Below are 17,607 nucleotides of genomic sequence, written 5' to 3' on the forward strand. Positions count from 1 at the left end.
TTATACGCGATCAAATTAATTCAAATTTATGGAATTCTACAAAGTAGTTTATAATGATAATTAATATTAAACATGCATACGGACTTCGTACCGAAAAGATCAGTTATAATGTATTATTGGTTTATGCATACAGATAACTATATGATTAAGCGATGTTGGCTGCAACACCGAAGGATAGCCGGAATTAGTTACTTTTTGCTTTTCGCGGCGAAACAAAATCGCATGATTATGCGCATATTGTGCATTTATAAATTAACGAGCGATAGTAATGCATCATTAAACACAAATGACAAAATGCCATTTTTACGTGTTTCCTGTGTGAGAAGTCGCCGCTGATTCCATTAGTTGACTGTTACGAATTATGAGTGTATAAATATCGAGTCGTTTAGACCGTTAATTTTCTCACAATTAATGCGCAAACAAGAGGTCGTTGGATAGTCTTTTGATAACAGTTTTCGAGTGAACGGTGTCTGATCACTTGAATATAATAGGTTAATTCACACTTTGATATGTATATCACGCTTGATTATATTCAATACAATACATATGATAAAAATAAATTGACCCTTTTTCTTGTACAATATTTTTCTCAAAAAAATTTTTAATCGTAAAATATTGTATAACAAACTGCCCGTTAAAAATAAAACAATACATTTTACACAAATAACTGTATCGAATTTTCTCTCTCCTTTTCAAATAATAGGAAATAAAATTAAATCAATAAAACACGTAATTCAATATATAAAATTATCCAGAAATTTCAAATTTAAATCTCACATTTAAATTATTAAATTCATAGTAAGGCCATTTATAATTTTTTAAAATAATTTAGTCTTGCATGAGATTATCTGATTCATTTTAATGCATTCTTCCTGCACAATAAATTTGCATCATTTTCCAAGAATCTATTAATCTTGATTAGACGTTATTCATTGTAGAAGGAAAATTGTTAAGATGAACAAAGAGCCGAGTCATGGTAAGGCGAAGGAAAAGCAATCCAAGTGACCCGAAACACACGCGTAATATCGCAAAGGGTAATGAACAGAGTTTCGTACTAATTATGCTTGCGAGGCGCAACCGTAGAATTATATACGGGTGGTTATATAAACCGTTAATTCTTATACACGTGCGCGTACTTCCGTCTATCTATTCTTTCGTTTGCTTTTAACACATGCGTTATTCGCGGTACCGTGAAATTTAAGGGGGGAGGAAGAAGAAAAGGGAGAAGAAAAGATTACTCCAGCTGTAAGACGGCTGAAGTCGTTACGGTAACTAATAACGCGGAACGTTTTCGGCCATGTTCGCATAAATCCGATTTTCTATCTTAAACGCGAGGTAGGTGTAAATTAAAACGTGCTCTCGCACTTTTATTTTTACAAACAAAGAGGAAATGAGAATGATAAAAATGATAATTCGATCTACATAAACGATGTAATACAAAATAAAATATACAGAGTCTAATGGGAAGTTGCTAAAACTGATCAGCTGTCATATTTAAACGCATATTAGGAACAGGAAAATAAAATATTTTTTAATAAAGGACATTTGGCAGTTTTATTTATATATAAAGATGATCAAAAATATTTGTATTATTTAATTAAATGTTTCTAAAAATATCAATCTGTATGATATATATTTTCAAAATGCTAAAAAAATTCTTAATAACATTTATACATTTCAAATAAAAAATAAACTTCATTTGACATCTTTTTTGTCAAAAGAGATATTAAATAAAGTTTAATTAAATGATACAAATATTTTCGATCGTTTTTACTTTATACGTAAACTGTTTATCTTCTATTAAAACAAATTTTTTTTTCTATTCCTTATATGCGTTTAAAAATGACAGCTAATTAAGTTCAGTAACTTCCCATGGAACAGTAACACCCCCTATATATTAAATTATTTCTAGAAAGATTCGTATTAAAGAAAGTCACAACGTAGACTTGGTAAACATTAATGCGATCGTAATGTGAAATTAAGTATGCATCGCGAAATTCGCACGCAATCGTGAATCTCTTCGCGAACAATGTATAATTATCATTCAGATTATTCGCAATAAAGTAGCTGTTGCTTTGTGCTTTGTGCCTTGCAGATAGAGTCTAGACAAATAAATCGTACATATATTTGTGTACTGTGGCGTGACGTAATGCTACAAAATCGCACATACTGGTATCGGAATTTGTTTATACTTCTTGTTAGCTTATGAGGGAGACGTAGCGACATCGCGTTGCGAGGTCGACACGCGAGAAGCAATTTTACTACGCAACCTAACCTTGTTAAGGACACGTTTGCTTGGTACATTAGCGAGATCTGTTAGCTAATTCAATTTTTCACAGTTGAAACGTTCTTATTGATTCATTATACGAGTATTACGTCATAAAATTCGATAATATACTAAAAAATTTAGTTGAATAAAAATTAATGATTATTATCAATAACTTATAATAATTATGATAAGGTAATATCTTATATGTGATTAATATAAAAACGTGATTAACTATAAATTCCCCCCAAGATTTGTTCGTTAATTCAATTTTTTATAGTCAAAAAGTTCTTATTGGCTCGTTATATATAACATTATATTATAAAACTCAATATATTAAAAATTGAACAAAAATTAATCAATAATTTATAATTATGATAAATTGTAATATTTTATATGTGATTAATATAAGAACGTGGTTAACATATAAATTCCTCCCAGGCCTACGTCGTCACGTGCATACAATTCACCTGGCTCGATCGGATGAGATCACTCAATAAACGAAATCACTCAAGCGTTATCACTATTATCACAGCATTCACAGCATACTGTAATCGCACCGTGGAGAAGCCTTAAAAAAAAGAAAACTCGAGATTTCTGTGTGAAGAACCACGTATCGTCGAGCGTAACGACACGTTATTTTCACGGAGCACTTCGACGGCTACACATTTCCAATATCTCTTCGTTAAGCTCGAACGGCACAACGCAGCGCGGATCACATTATCGTCTCTCCCTGATAAAGAGTTCGGGCATGATCGCCGATCTTCGCGAGAGTCTAAGGTCCGGCACGGAGCGCGGAGTGTCGAAAACCCGTAAGCACCGGGTAAGGAGAGGAAAAAACTGTGTTCGGAGTAGAGTGTGGTGTGGTGTGGCACTCGGTGCACGCACTCGTGACATGCGGTGACGCACACGCAAGGCGTCAACTGAGATACGATGCGATGCGCGCGCTCCTCTCGTTCGGTTCCGGCTCGGTTCGACTCGAGTCGACTCGACTCGACTCGGCCCGGCCCGGGCCGGCTCGCCAATCACCAATCGCCGTGCGCGAGCCCCGCGCCGCTCGGTTTGGTTCGTTCTTCGGTGAAACGCGGCATCAGCGGCATGAAAAGTGGCTCGCACGAAGAGCGCGCGCGACAGACGGCAACCGGAGTAACCAGACTGCTATGCTTGATGACGTGAACGGCGAGCGACCGGCGAAAGCAAGTCGCAGCCGGCGTTTGTGACTCATGAACCAACCAGCTAGCCGGTTCGACCGTTCGGAGCGCCTGCTATCGTATAGGACGAACTCGAGGTGCAAGTGCCGATAACAGTGCCGTCCGCTCCATCGATGACGCCCAACGATTTTATCGTGAATTTTATCATTTTAAGCACTGAGAAAAATTTCCGAATTTTATCTATTCAAAATGTAACAAATGGATATTTTCCGATAGATTTGGATCGTATTTAAGACTATCGGATAAAATTTTCTTAATATTATATTTATTTCTTAATATATTTTATATTCGGATAGTCCTAAATACGATCAAAATCTATCGGAAAATATCCGTTTGTTACATTTTGAAAGGATAAAGCTTGGAAATTTTTCTTAGTGAAGATTTGAAAACTTTTGTGTTATAAAATAATGATATATCAGGAAGAAATTAAGAGATAATATTACGAATTTGGAGTAATGAGTATTTTTGTGAATAGTTTTATATTCCCTCTTGCTTTAATGAGAAATATTTTACAGTATTAATATATTTTTAAGTATTCCTATACTTATAAAAAATTGTAATTTTAATCATGTAATAAATCACAATGATCTGGACGTTTTCTATTGTATTGTTATAAGGACAAAATAAATTCTCGAACTCTGTTATTTTGTATTTTAACGTGTACCAATCATGTTTTGTAATATACACTTATTATTTTGTTTGATATTCTTAGGAGACTTGATATGGAATACAAATAAATATGTTAAAACAATGTAAAAGTATACACCTGTTGTACTCTCAACATAATATCGAATTTTCTAGATTTCAAATAAATCCTATATATATCTATTCTAATTCATTCCAGTCGAACATCTGATACCTCATTATACATTCTGGATTTGATATAACGCAAATTCGTAACTAGAGAATAACCCATTTTAACAAAACTATGTATCTACAATACACTGCAGCACTATTTGTAAATTCACACGTGTGAAAAGAAATAAAAGAGAAAGAAAAATAATCAAAACCACTTTCTTGCAATCACACTTTCTCTCGCTCGTGATTTTTTTCAGTGCAAAACCTGATCACTTTACGTCCCATTACGAACCGATTTTCCTAATCAATTCACAGTTTAATTATTGGGTCTGGGTAACACACACAAATAGCAAAAAAATCATACGTGATAGATTTCATCGTTTCGCGGAGGAATTGCGCCAACGAGATAAAAGGGGAGCGCGTGAATGACGCTCTCGCGATCGAAATCGTTCACCGCGGGCCCGTCCGATCTACAATCGGCAACGCTCATTCGCCGACTTCGGGTCCGGTGTCTGGCGGAAGACTGCTCGCGGTTGCTCCGCCAAGAACTGGAAACTCTTCGGGCCCCGCTTAACCAGGGAGTTGCGCCGCGCGCGCGATCGCGACCTTCGTGCTCTCTGCCGGGATCGATCGATCGGAACGGAAGTCGATCGCGGAACGAATTACCGATCCACGCGATTCGGGCGAGATAAAAGGATAATTGCGACACAATGCTCGTTACTTCGAGCGGCTTTATCGTCGCGCTCCGTTATTATCGGTCAATCTTAAGTCCTCGATTCTAATTGTAAGTGATAGTTTCCAAATATTTGCACGAAGCATACACAGTAAAAAAAAAATATTAATTTTAACATGTATTTTACATTAATTTTAAGTTAAAGTAACTTATTGTCTTGTGTTATTTGTTAATGAATTAGTAATGTTAAATAATTGACACAATACTTTACATTTATATTTGTTATTTTGACTTTAAGGGTGATTTAAAACTAACATATAAAATAAGTAGAGTACATAGAAGAGTAGTTGCAGTAACTCGTAAGAAAATGTTAATAAAACATTAAAAAACACTCAAAATAATATTCCATTTTTAATTGACATACGCAATTGTTAAGTTAGAAAGGTGACATAAATCTAACACATCAAAATGTTATAAAAATAATAACATATCAGTTGTATGTTAATTTTACATTGAAATAATAATCAAAATGTGGTAACACAAGAAAAATTCTACATATGGACGCACGATTTTTTACTGGATAGTTGATGAAGGAAATTACGGTATAATTCTTAAAATTAATTTGAGAATTTTTTGACACGTAATATAGAGTGAGATTAGTTCGAGAAAACAATCAATTCGTGAAGCAAAAGAATATTTTTTATTTAATTATAAAAGGATGCATTAATATATAAAGAGTCCAATTAGAGTTAATAGGTTCTTTCATTTATTACTCGAATCCCAATCTGTCGTTTCGAACTGTGCGAATTCTTAGTAAGTTTAGACGGTTCCGTTAATCCGGTCAAAGTTTGACGGCGTGGGATATAAATGATCGAACACGAAAGGAATTAATTTTAGGCACGGAACTCGTTGAAGCGCGAGGAAGTGTGACTAATCGTTGGAATCGACAGATCTCTTTCGTCTCTCCTATTATACGTTCAGAAACGTCTAAAAAAAGAAGCACCATTAACGATTAGCTTTTCGACTTTTTAATTCTGATCAACAATTCGAGCAGCGCAAAAACTAGATGTAATTTTAAACCTGATAATTGTGGAAAATGACTATAGAAAAATATAAAGAAATCTCATGAAAAGAGAAACTATTCTATTAATTTTTTTTTATTCTCTATGAAAACTGACTTTTTTTATCCAAGAAATAACATGATCAAAACTGATTTAAGAATGTTTTTAGTAATCTCCAATCGCCAATATACTTTATAATTATAATTTATATTAAAATGACCGCGTTCAAGCAGAATGTTTACTTTGCAACTATTAAAAGTTTTCTTCAAACTGATTGGATTACAATTTTAAATGTAGAAGAACAGTCCTATGTCACCGAAGAAAACTTCCAACAGCTGCGAAAAAAGAAACATTCTGCTGAACGTGGCCTGATTTAAAAAAGCGAAAAACACTTTCAAGCTCACGATAAAAAATAAAATCCAATTTATTAATTGTAATATCGAACGTGAAAAAGATGCATGCAAGAAGCAGGTAACAATGCCCGATAAAAAGTTGCGAACATAAAAATTTAATTAGTGAGAATAGATTCTGACATATATGTATATTTGACGCAAATTCTCGTCACGTTTATTGCGTATTCGAGGAACTGAATTTCAACTGAACGAATCAGCAGCGCATCTTTTCCTTCGGGCAACAGTTTCGCGAATAAATATGCGTCGTATATAATACGATAAGATAATTGCCGGCAGTCTGGAAACTTGATTCGCTGAACTGTTGAAAAGATAGAGAGCGGCGGAAGCGTACGGTTACAAGGATTATCGGTTATCCCTGCTTTTTATTGCTCTTTCCGCCGTGGTGGACCACCCGTGGTATGCACGTTGATTAACTCCCGGAGTGCATTCCTCTCGGCTCGAGAAATATTCAAAACGTACAGAACTAACGTTTCCGAGTTCCGGAGATTTTTTATAATATAAAAAAGAATTTCCTAGAATATGAATAATCTTGGAGATCCACATTTTGTTACTATTTGCGTTTTATTTTTCATTATTGTTTCTATATGGACATCATCTAAAAAGCGATAAATGAATAGATGCTTTTTGAGTCTAAAATCGAATGAGTATACAATCAAGTAGATTCATGTATTTACACGCCATTCAAAATTTTTAATTTATTTTAAGTATTGCGCTCATTTGAGAGAATTGATCGCGCGATTCATCGTTGACAAATAGGAAATTTGAAGCGGGTTCTTACTTCTGCAAGCGTTTTTATCGGGGTCACCGTGACTAAGGTCGGAATAATTGGAGCACGAAGCCCGTATTTTTTCAACCGTTGCTATCGCATTTTAAAGGCGCGACAGAAACACCGGTATAATTTTTTCTTGAATAATTATATCCTTCAGAGAGGAATTTTAGAGACATGGTCGTTACGTTCACAAGCAAAATGTACACGTGAGTCTAAGATAAAAAATAAAAACACGAAAGTGTAAATAAGATAAGAAGGAGATAAGATACAAATGGGAGTTTAGATATAGGTATACTTTCGTATGTACTCAACATGTTCTTCGCACGCAAATTTATTTTTACTTCTAAGTTATACTCGATCCCTTCAATAATGATTCGCTCGGTGAATTGCAGGCGAAGCGTTAACGTCGACGGACCTCTCTCATTTCTGCAATCTCCGGGATCAGTCTATAGAACGAGGGAGATCTAGTAACCACATATATGTATACTACAAGTGACCAAGCAGCCACGTCACACAATGCAGTGCGCAGGTATAGATATATAAATTTGATTCTAAATTTACTCAAGTTTACTTTAAAAGCGTCATAAGTTTGTGCAGTCGATGAAAATAAATATATTAAATTAATAAGCGTAAGTTTATGTAAGTTTATAGCATTTCGCTCACTCACGTCACACAAATCTTTCATTTAATATTTTAACAATTTGATAATATTATTTTAAGTACCTTGGGAATATCATGCAAACAAAGTATAAGAAATTGTAAATTATTAAATCGAAATAAAAATGTCTATAGTTTCATTGGCATAAGATCTATGTTAACAATTGAACTTTCAATAAAATAGATTTTTTATTAGCAGGCTGCAGAGTTATATGATGATATTATTCAGAATCAACCAGCACTTGAATCGTGGGAATAATTATTGCACGATACGGTTCGCAATACAAAGGATCGCGTGAGATCCTTCGGTCAGTGCTGCCTCCTTTCTGACTTCCGTTCACGCTCAAGCATACGGCAAACGAGTTTTACATCCCGGTGCGTCCAAAGGGTTTCACGCGGCGCGATTATCTCCATCTGAGGCCGGGTTTTGATTCTGCATTGCTGAGTGAATCACGGGAGAAAAAGAGAAAGGGAGAAAGAAAGATCAAGAAGGGTCTTTCTTTGAATAAGGACATTAATGATCGTCGATATCGAAGGTTTTTAAGTAATAAAAATAATAAAACATTGTGTAAAAATATATATACATAGAAATTCAAAAACAAAAGAAAATTGGAAACTAAATAAAAAAGAATATAAAAATTTTAATTATATAGTTTGAATTTTGTCAAAATAACTTATAAATAAAGTATTTTCTTTTTTTGGAATATAGTAAAACAACTTGTGTATTTTATGTTATAATAATTCTGAGTTTTAATTTCGGTAAACAAGACTGATCCTCGATAAAAAAATTTTTATTGACAATCTCTTATAAAAGTTCTGTTGACGCTAGTGCTTTTCAATAATGCGAACAAAATGCTGATAGACCTTGTTGCTTATTACAGCATATTGCCTGTCTATAGATGGCAGCACTTTCTTAAAAGAGTATCAAATGGCTATCAAAATGCTATAATAAATCAAAAATACATATAAATAATTATACGCGTAACGCATATCATTTATCTCATTAAATAACGCGTGTCATTTATCTCATTAAATAATATGATATTATTTATTTGTTCTATATTTTTACTTTCAAGCTTTAAACGATAAATTATCTATATAGGCAATTAAAAATCTAATTTTAATTTGTATGATTTTGGTACGTCCACTGTAAAGCGACATGTTCTTACATTATTGAAGATAAAAGTATTCACGATATATCAACACATCAGGAAATTTTCAAGCGTAAAATGCCATTTGCAAACAATAGACTTTTATCTTTTCGAGAGTATTAGACGACGGATGAAATACAAAAGAAACGGCGTGGAGTAAACTAAAAGTTTCCCACAAGACACTTTCCTGTTATTATACTTTCTTTCTTTATTTCACGCGATGGAATACGTATAGATGTTCCCGATAAGCAACTTATTGTGAATTCCTCGCGAAAGTTTCCTATATCACTAAAGCTTAATCGAATTACATAAGCAACTGTAGATGCATTTGCTTTTTCTTGCAGAACCAAACGGGATAGAAAGGGATGTAATTGAATTTATATCTTCGTTATTATATCTCATTAGCAAGCATCGTAGACCTGGAGCTTCGAAAGCGCATTAGCCGGCAACTTCGAGACTCTCGTGTTCAACTTTCGCTTTAACAAAACCAACTTTTCCAGAAAGAAAAAAAAGCAATATAAAAAATGCATCGTGTAATTTTCAACATAAAAGATAAAAGTATATATAAAATTGCATTTTTTTAAATTATATACATTTACCTCTTGTGTTCGCGTAAATACATATACAATTTAAAACATAGAAATAGAAATATATGTCAGAAAGATATAAAGCATAATATATCTAAATGCGTCGGTCGCTCGAACCGTTTCGGATAACGAAGAGTTGCTAGTATCAGTTCGATGAATCATGCCAAATATAACGGTACTTCAAATGCAGATTAATACGGGCGTTTTCGCGGAAACAGTCGATAATCATGCTCTTATGAACTTTTATGTCTAAATAATACAACTCATGAGACAATGGCGAAAGTTGTATCAGCTGCATGTGATTGGATCTGGTAGACCCTTAGTGAAACGCAGAAAAGTTGAGGAAGATGCTTATAGAACTTATGAATATTACATATGTTGGGACGACGACCGCATTACATCATAACCTCTTTCGTCACGTGATCCAGCACGATTGACCCGGCAAGTATGCGGCGAATCAAGAAATTAATGAGTTTGCGCAATGAAATTTTCGGCATCCATTTACTTCGCCTAGAAATGTGATTTATAAAATAAAATCCGTATGAGATAAACAAGGATAAAAATAACGAATAAAATTCAGATAATGTTTGGTATTACTAATTACTAGTTCGTTGTAAAGTGATCTAATTTTAAAAACGGAATCTAAAACGTTGCAAGGTAAACGGGGAGTATAGTTAAAATATTTTCACCTTTCAATTATCGATTTCGATAAAATTCAATCTAACGAGGACATACTCACACGCTATTATCGGAGCCAGTTTGTTACAAAGACTGAAAATAACTTATCGATCGGTATCGAGATGGGGAATGTCTTTACGACGTGAAAGAAGAGATCTCCCAAAGACTCTTCGGATTATCGACTCTTATAGTCGCGTTTGTTAGAGAGATCGACTTCTTGAAGCGAGAAAATTTCACACGAAGGCGCGGTTTCGCGACCCACGCGCAGAGGATGCAGCTTTCCCACACGTTAGACACGATTAGCGTTGGCATTGTTAATAACAGACGGTAGAGAAGCTCCGAGAGCGCTAAAAGGATCTCTCGAACGCATTGCGTGCTACATAAAACGAACTCGTTTTTTCGAACGAGTCTGAAGAGGAGTCACGCACAACGCATTTGCATGCACGTGGCTGCTACATCGCATACGTTCTGACTTACATATACACGTTAATACACGAGTTAGAATCGCGCTAGATTAATTGAAGAGTTGGGTTCACGCAATAAGAGCGTGAAACTCGAAACTTTCATTATTCAAACAGATGTATAATGGCTACAACTTATAAATGTTACATTACTAAACTATATATTCGTTTTCATAACTAAACATAATTTTTGACCCATATTTTATTAAAACTGTTGACTTTCAAGCCTTTAAACGAATTTTTCTAAAAGACAGTTTAATAATTCGTGCTGATGTTGAATCCAATCTACATTTATGATCTCAATCGACAAATTTATTTCCAGACTTATCTTTTAATAATTTTTTCATATTATTTTTATAGTAAAAATTATATACTTTTATCTGTTTTATTATGTTTTTCTCAAATATACAAATAATAAGACAGAAAATTAAAATTAAAGATTTGTCTTTCACGAGAAATGTTCTGCAATATATCTTAAATTTTTCTTTATTTCTTGGTTCGAATAATGCAATCTTCATGCCAGGCTACATTTTATCAATTTTCTTCCAGAACAGATGCATTTCTATTTGCATAAGTATCTTCTCTGCAAAGTATGTATTTATTCCGTTTATTGCTATTTCAGAGATCGTCCATACACATCAGAATATTCAGAATAAAGATAATAAAGATATAAGATTATACAAATTATAAGAATGATTATTGCATTATATTTGTTTCGTACATAATATATTGTGAGATGAGAAATTAGAAAGCCAATTCCTCTTCAATCTCGGCATCGTAATCGAAACATAAATTTAAATTTGTATCTAAAGCGTTTTTGCAATAATGGATTAGTAAGATCGTTAACTTGGGAAATCAATTTTCTCTACTTCGTGTTATTATTCCAGTAACAAGTTGATGTTATTTGTCGTCATTTTTACGTCAAAATGGCAACAAATAATAGCTTACTATCTGATCTTGATACCGAAACTTCTTTGCGTCATGTATTTCAGTTATAGAAGACCAAGTTTGTCCCTCGAAATACTACAGTATGTCACAATTACCAATCTCAAAATAATTAGTTATATAATGAAACAGCTTAAAATAAAATGGCAAATAACACTAAAGAGATAAAGTTAAAAATTTTTACTCGGAGAAACATACGATTATTATTAGACGACACAATTATTCTCATTGCAGCCGCGGCCTCAGACTCAATAGCAATTCGGCATTGCTAACTGTCATCGCATCACCAACCAAACAATTATCCGTCGATGTAAACAGCTGCAACGTAAATGGCGTAATTAATGTCGAGTTTGGACATGTAGCTAATAAACGCGATGTAAATTGGTTCCGGGTTATCAGCGAAATCAAGAATGACATTGTCTTTCTGAATAATTATTTAATATACGTAAAGTGAAAAATAAGGTTTGCATTGATATATGCTGTGACGAAGATACTGACAAAATATATAAATGCAAATATATGAATGTGTTATTGAATAAGAAATACGATGCTATTTTTACTTTGTGCGTAGTCTTTTTTAAGAACGCCCCGGTTTCAAAATCTTTCCAAGCTTTCCCAATGCCTCTGCTTAAACAAAATGGCGAATAAGATACTCTGTTTTAGAAGTTGAAAAATTGAGGAGAGAAAGAACCACATAAAATGGAATACGACACAGCATTCTGTAATCACGGAGCATAAACAGGAATTATCTCACGATTTCGACTGGGACAATATAAAAATTCTGGACAAAGAAAATAATTATAATAAACGACTATTATTAGAAATGATTTTTATTCATAAACAAAACAATTTAAATTAAAAAAAAACGATACAGAATTTTTAGACCCTATATATACTGCTTTAATTTCTAAAACTTGAGGCTTCCCCCTCTTTAGTAATGCTAACTAAGAGTAATATGTGTTATTGTATAAACATATGTTCTCATTACGAATACTCGTATGACTTGTGTATACTGGTAACATCGATAGTCATAGCAATCTGAAGCTGTCATGTAAATTAATAATGTATATCATAACCATTTTGCATTGTATTCTCGCTCGATGATTAATTAACTATCATATTTGCCACAATTTAGTAAGCGAGGAAGTTTAATAATAGTTTTAAGTACAAAATCACGATGAAAAACTTCAATGACGAAAAACGCATTTCAAGCGATTCGACATAACACAACGTTTTTGTATGCAATTGTAAGAATTTTATGTGATACGCAACATCATTGTATATAATGCATGAATTATTAGTTACGTGACGACTTAATACTGGAGAGAACCTAAAACGCGAGTCAAAACGTATATTTATTTTATCTTATGTGTAAATTGAAAATAATAAAATTATTGTGCGCAACTAAAACTAGGGTCGGCTCTCAGATCAAGGCTTTTTAACTATTATTGATTTATATCATTAGAGCCTAATATACTTCTTTGATTATTGAAAAATTAAATTGTATTTTTCGCAATACGCAAATACTAATAAAATAACGAAATCTTCATTAATTCGCTTAATTACACCGTTGATAATTTAATTGAATGTTACGATATCATACCGAGGCGAAAGTTATTTATTCGATAACGTGCTCATCAGTAGCAATTGTTTGAAGACTTTAAAAAACCTAAAAAGGAAACACCTTGCTAAAACACTTGTATATGCATTCATGTACTTTTGTCGCATGTCGGGATTAATTATGCAGACACATCGCAGCGCACAATCGGCGTCGGCGAATAAAAAATTTCCATTCAGACATCGCTTCAGCAGCTGCTTAACGATGCATCGCGCAATGCGTTTGCTACGCAAATATCGAAATGCTTTTATCTGCGTTTATGGCTTTACAAACCCGCATGACGACACGTGGCAAACGTGGATGGCGAACTAAAAATAGTTTACAGCTTTATGAAATCGGAGCTTCTCTCGATATTGAAAAGCTTCTCGCGTTCGTTAGTCGAAAAATACCAATGGCTTTACGGTATGCATTATCTTTCAACTGCATGATAAATTGTGACAGCAAATACAATATATCTCAAGACATAACATGATAACTATTCACATAACATAAAAATAATAACACACGCCAATAAAACTTTTCAATAGTGAAAAAAGAAAAGCAGAGAATTAATCCCGATGATTAAATTTATATTATTTGCATTTAATTTTATTAATTTTTTAGTTGATGGTATTTTAATAATAATCGATGACAATATTACTGACATTGAACATTCCATGTAAGAAATCGACTTGTAGGAAATAAATTCGGCAATGTGTCGCGATTATCGTAATCAGTCGACTGTTGAGGGATTCGGCAAGAATCTATTCCGCACCGATGCTTCCGCGTTCATTCGTGTCGACGTGATAAATCTTGCCATCCATCGTGCGAATGGGTCTGCATCGAAAACCTGTGCGAAATCCATTCGGGTCAAGTTTTGGAAGCGAAAAGATTTGCGCGCGCATTAGTGCATGTGGCGCAATGACGGATTTATCGATCGTAAATACGATTTAACCGTTTCACATGTTACGAGAAGGTCACGCGCGTACCAATTTAAACTTATTTTCGACAGCGTAAGAATTCGCTGTGTCGAATACATATTACATTGCACGTGTTACAAATTATCTCGCCTCGGCTGTACATCACGTTATGACTGATCAATGATTTTTCATTGAATATTCTTCATCCGCGTGAGAATAAATGAAATGATTTCTATAAAATTTAAATAAAATAGTATTTTTATTATATTTCCGACTCGTTTTCATACCGTTCCAACTTTATTCAAATTATTCGGCTTATCGCGATTTTCTCTTCCTTTACAATAATTTTACATAATTCTTGGTCGTAATAGTTGTACTATACATCTTTAATAAAAGCATTCTATTAATTATCATTTTTTATATTTTACGTAAAATAAGAAAACTTGATTAAACATGCTGCGCTATAATATTGTAGCTTAACATTATGTAATTTAATATTCTAAAACTATTAATGCTGCAGAAATAATACGATATTTCGTAGAATAAAAACCGATTTATCTTAAAATGTCAAAACATAAAAAATTACTAGAATTATAAGCCGTAAAATGACAAATTTTTCTTTCGAGCATATATTCCTATGTCTACAGAAATGTATGAATAATAAAATAGTATTCTTATTATATTTAATAAGCATAGATGTATTTGAGAAAAGCGATCCATAAATCTCATTGTAGCGTTCATAACTTTAATAAATGGAAGTGCTAACCTTTCGCATAAGATGGTTAAAAAGAATTTAATAAGAAAAAAATGTAGTCATAACTGATATACAAGTGCGCTATAAATCATGTGTTAAATTAAAATGTTTCAAAGCCTCCATTAAACAGGCGTTTTCTTATCGCTTAGCACAGGTGCATGTACGATAGATAGAATGCATTTCTCTCATGTCACGTGTCTCAAGATAATAAACGTCTATTCAGCAATATCTTCGATGAAAATAACTAATACAAAATCCTAAGTTTTTCGGTATCAACTATAATTTTGTTTTTTTTATGGTCTTTATTATTCTCTCTAGAAGAATGTCGAACTGTCTTAAATTTTATAATTGGTTTATTCACTAATATTTTGGCAATTATAAAATAATTTAAATAGCAATTAAATTGCAATCAATTATTATTTTAGCTTCAAATGTCAATATTCAAAATATCAAAATATCAAATTATATAAACTGTGAAAACTATTTTGTATCAATCCAATTTTGTTACAAGTGATCGTAACATATCGCTGAATACTTGACATATCGAGCATTCCACTAATAATAAAAACTCAATATATTCCATATTTATAAATGCTTTGATAATTCAGTTTTATTAAAACCACAATCTTTTTGCGACCCGAGTAATCGAACCATTTTGCTATCTGTCATGTAACGACGTCTTTTGGTTTAAAACTCTAGTATTTACACTCGTGATATTTATGGAACATTTTCCACGTGACGAGTATAACAACCAAGATAATGAATTGTCATCAAACTGTCGCGACTACAGGAATTTGTGTGAATCACCGCGACATTATATTTATTAAAAAAAGAACGATGATGAATGGATAAAAAATTAAAAAAAATTGCATTGATCAAATATCATGAAAGTTTCGTAAAATCATTCCTTTGTTCTTGCCGGTGTGAAGTTGGCACCCCATTTTGAAAAAATCGATATTTTATACACAGTTCCATTTGCACCCACAATAGTTCTACAGTTCATACTAAGTTTTAACAATAGTTCCGCTGATTTAGCTAAAAAAAAAAAAATTTTATGAATGGGGTGCTAACTTTGCGTGGCACTCCAAGTATGGCAAAAATTAATTTTTATCACGAAATTCTAAAAACTGACACTATTGTTAAAACTTAGCAGGAACTGTAGAACTATTGTGGGTGCAAATGGAATATGTGTATAAAATATCGATTTTTTCAAAATGGGATGCCAACTTCACACGGCGTTTGTTCTTCCTACATCTTTATATAAACTCATTACATTTTTTGCTTTGCGGTATTATTAATGTCTTTTGTGAGATAAAGCTATTCTTGACGTTGGCGAGTTATTTTTTGCGAATATTTTTCGTAACGCTACGCTAAGAGGAACAAAATAAATTGTCAGATGGTCGACAAGAAATATTTGAGCAATATGGAAAATTATTAAGAAGATGACTAAGTCATAAATGTAAGATATATATATATAGATTTGTTTTGGAAGAATCGCTAATACATCGTTGTTAATATACAAATATACCGTTGCTATAGCTGAAAATATTTGTAAACAATTTTTTAAAAAAACGTTAAGGAAGACTCGAAGATAATGCATGCTTGATTAATAATCTTATTTTACATATTAAAATAATTGTTAAACTTGCAAAACCTGCCTATACGTCCATTTATCAAAATACATCCGAAATCTCTCACAAATTGCAGAAAACGAAATGAATTCAATCAAATAAAAAACAAATTAATATATAACTATAAGTTAACCTGATCGAAGTTTGTTGATTGAATTGTACATTGTTTAAAATTTAGTAAATATCTAACCAAACCTGGGTCCCCTTATTAATTAAAATTTAAAAAATCACTCTATAATTAAGCTTTGGTTAAACAAGCAGCAAAATCATATGGATTTATGCATGGGTGATTAACTTTATCATCGCGTTTATGAAATAGTTGACGGCAAAAATCTTATCTTTCGCTGTATGTGTTTAATGTTTTTGCACATTATCACGATACACGTGTATGCGTGAAAAATTTATAAATCACTATCAACGTTTACTGTATTTGAAAACCGACTTTTAACAATTACGCAAACGAATTATCATTTTCTGTGCGTCATTTATGGAGCTAAGTAAGATACATTTTCAAATTGCACTAGAATTCATAAATTATTCGGCATATTTTTGATATAATTCGATATTAATCAATGTTGTGTATACACACATACTTGTAAATTAAGAAATTAAAATTTGGTTCCATCAAGGTCATTGTAATTTTATGAGAATTCATTTATAAGTTGTATTGTTTCATAAACTAACAGATTAAATATTTTGTTTATCATCAGAAATATGCGGATAAATTCGCATTACGTAATCAATTGGTTTTAGAAACATTACTATCATCAACATTGTAAAATTAGCAATGAGTTCCAAGTTTCTTGAAACTTGGAATCCGCTCTGATGCAATAAGAAATGTTGTGATATGAAATTTCGATCGATTAATCATTCTACTCACATATCACGCACAAGTGCGTAAACATTAACGGGCGTGGTATTTTCCATCATATGAGGAAAGCTCACGATAAGACAATTACGATTAAATTACTTCATAAAAACAATAAGAATTACAAACAATGTAAACATATATATACATACATTACTCTGTAAGTT

General features: G+C 32.8%; 1 protein-coding gene across 5 annotated transcripts in view; it reads right to left on the reverse strand.

The window, feature by feature from the left end:
* The window catches only part of LOC108770127 (serine/threonine-protein kinase MARK2), a 106,450-nt gene that overhangs the window by 36,184 nt on the left and 52,659 nt on the right, over positions 1–17,607 (reverse strand). Inside the window, exon 1 of one of the 5 annotated variants that reach the window (XM_018521439.1) lies at positions 2,737–3,208. The exons of the other annotated variants lie outside the window; for them this stretch is intronic. The gene's annotated coding sequence lies outside the window, so the exon portion shown is untranslated. Of the gene's footprint in view, positions 1–2,736; positions 3,209–17,607 lie in introns of those variants that run through there. 5 annotated transcript variants of the gene reach the window in all.

Source organism: Trachymyrmex cornetzi, unplaced genomic scaffold (assembly GCF_001594075.2).
Source record: "Trachymyrmex cornetzi isolate Tcor2-1 unplaced genomic scaffold, Tcor1.1 scaffold99, whole genome shotgun sequence".
Taxonomy (NCBI): domain Eukaryota; kingdom Metazoa; phylum Arthropoda; class Insecta; order Hymenoptera; family Formicidae; genus Trachymyrmex; species Trachymyrmex cornetzi.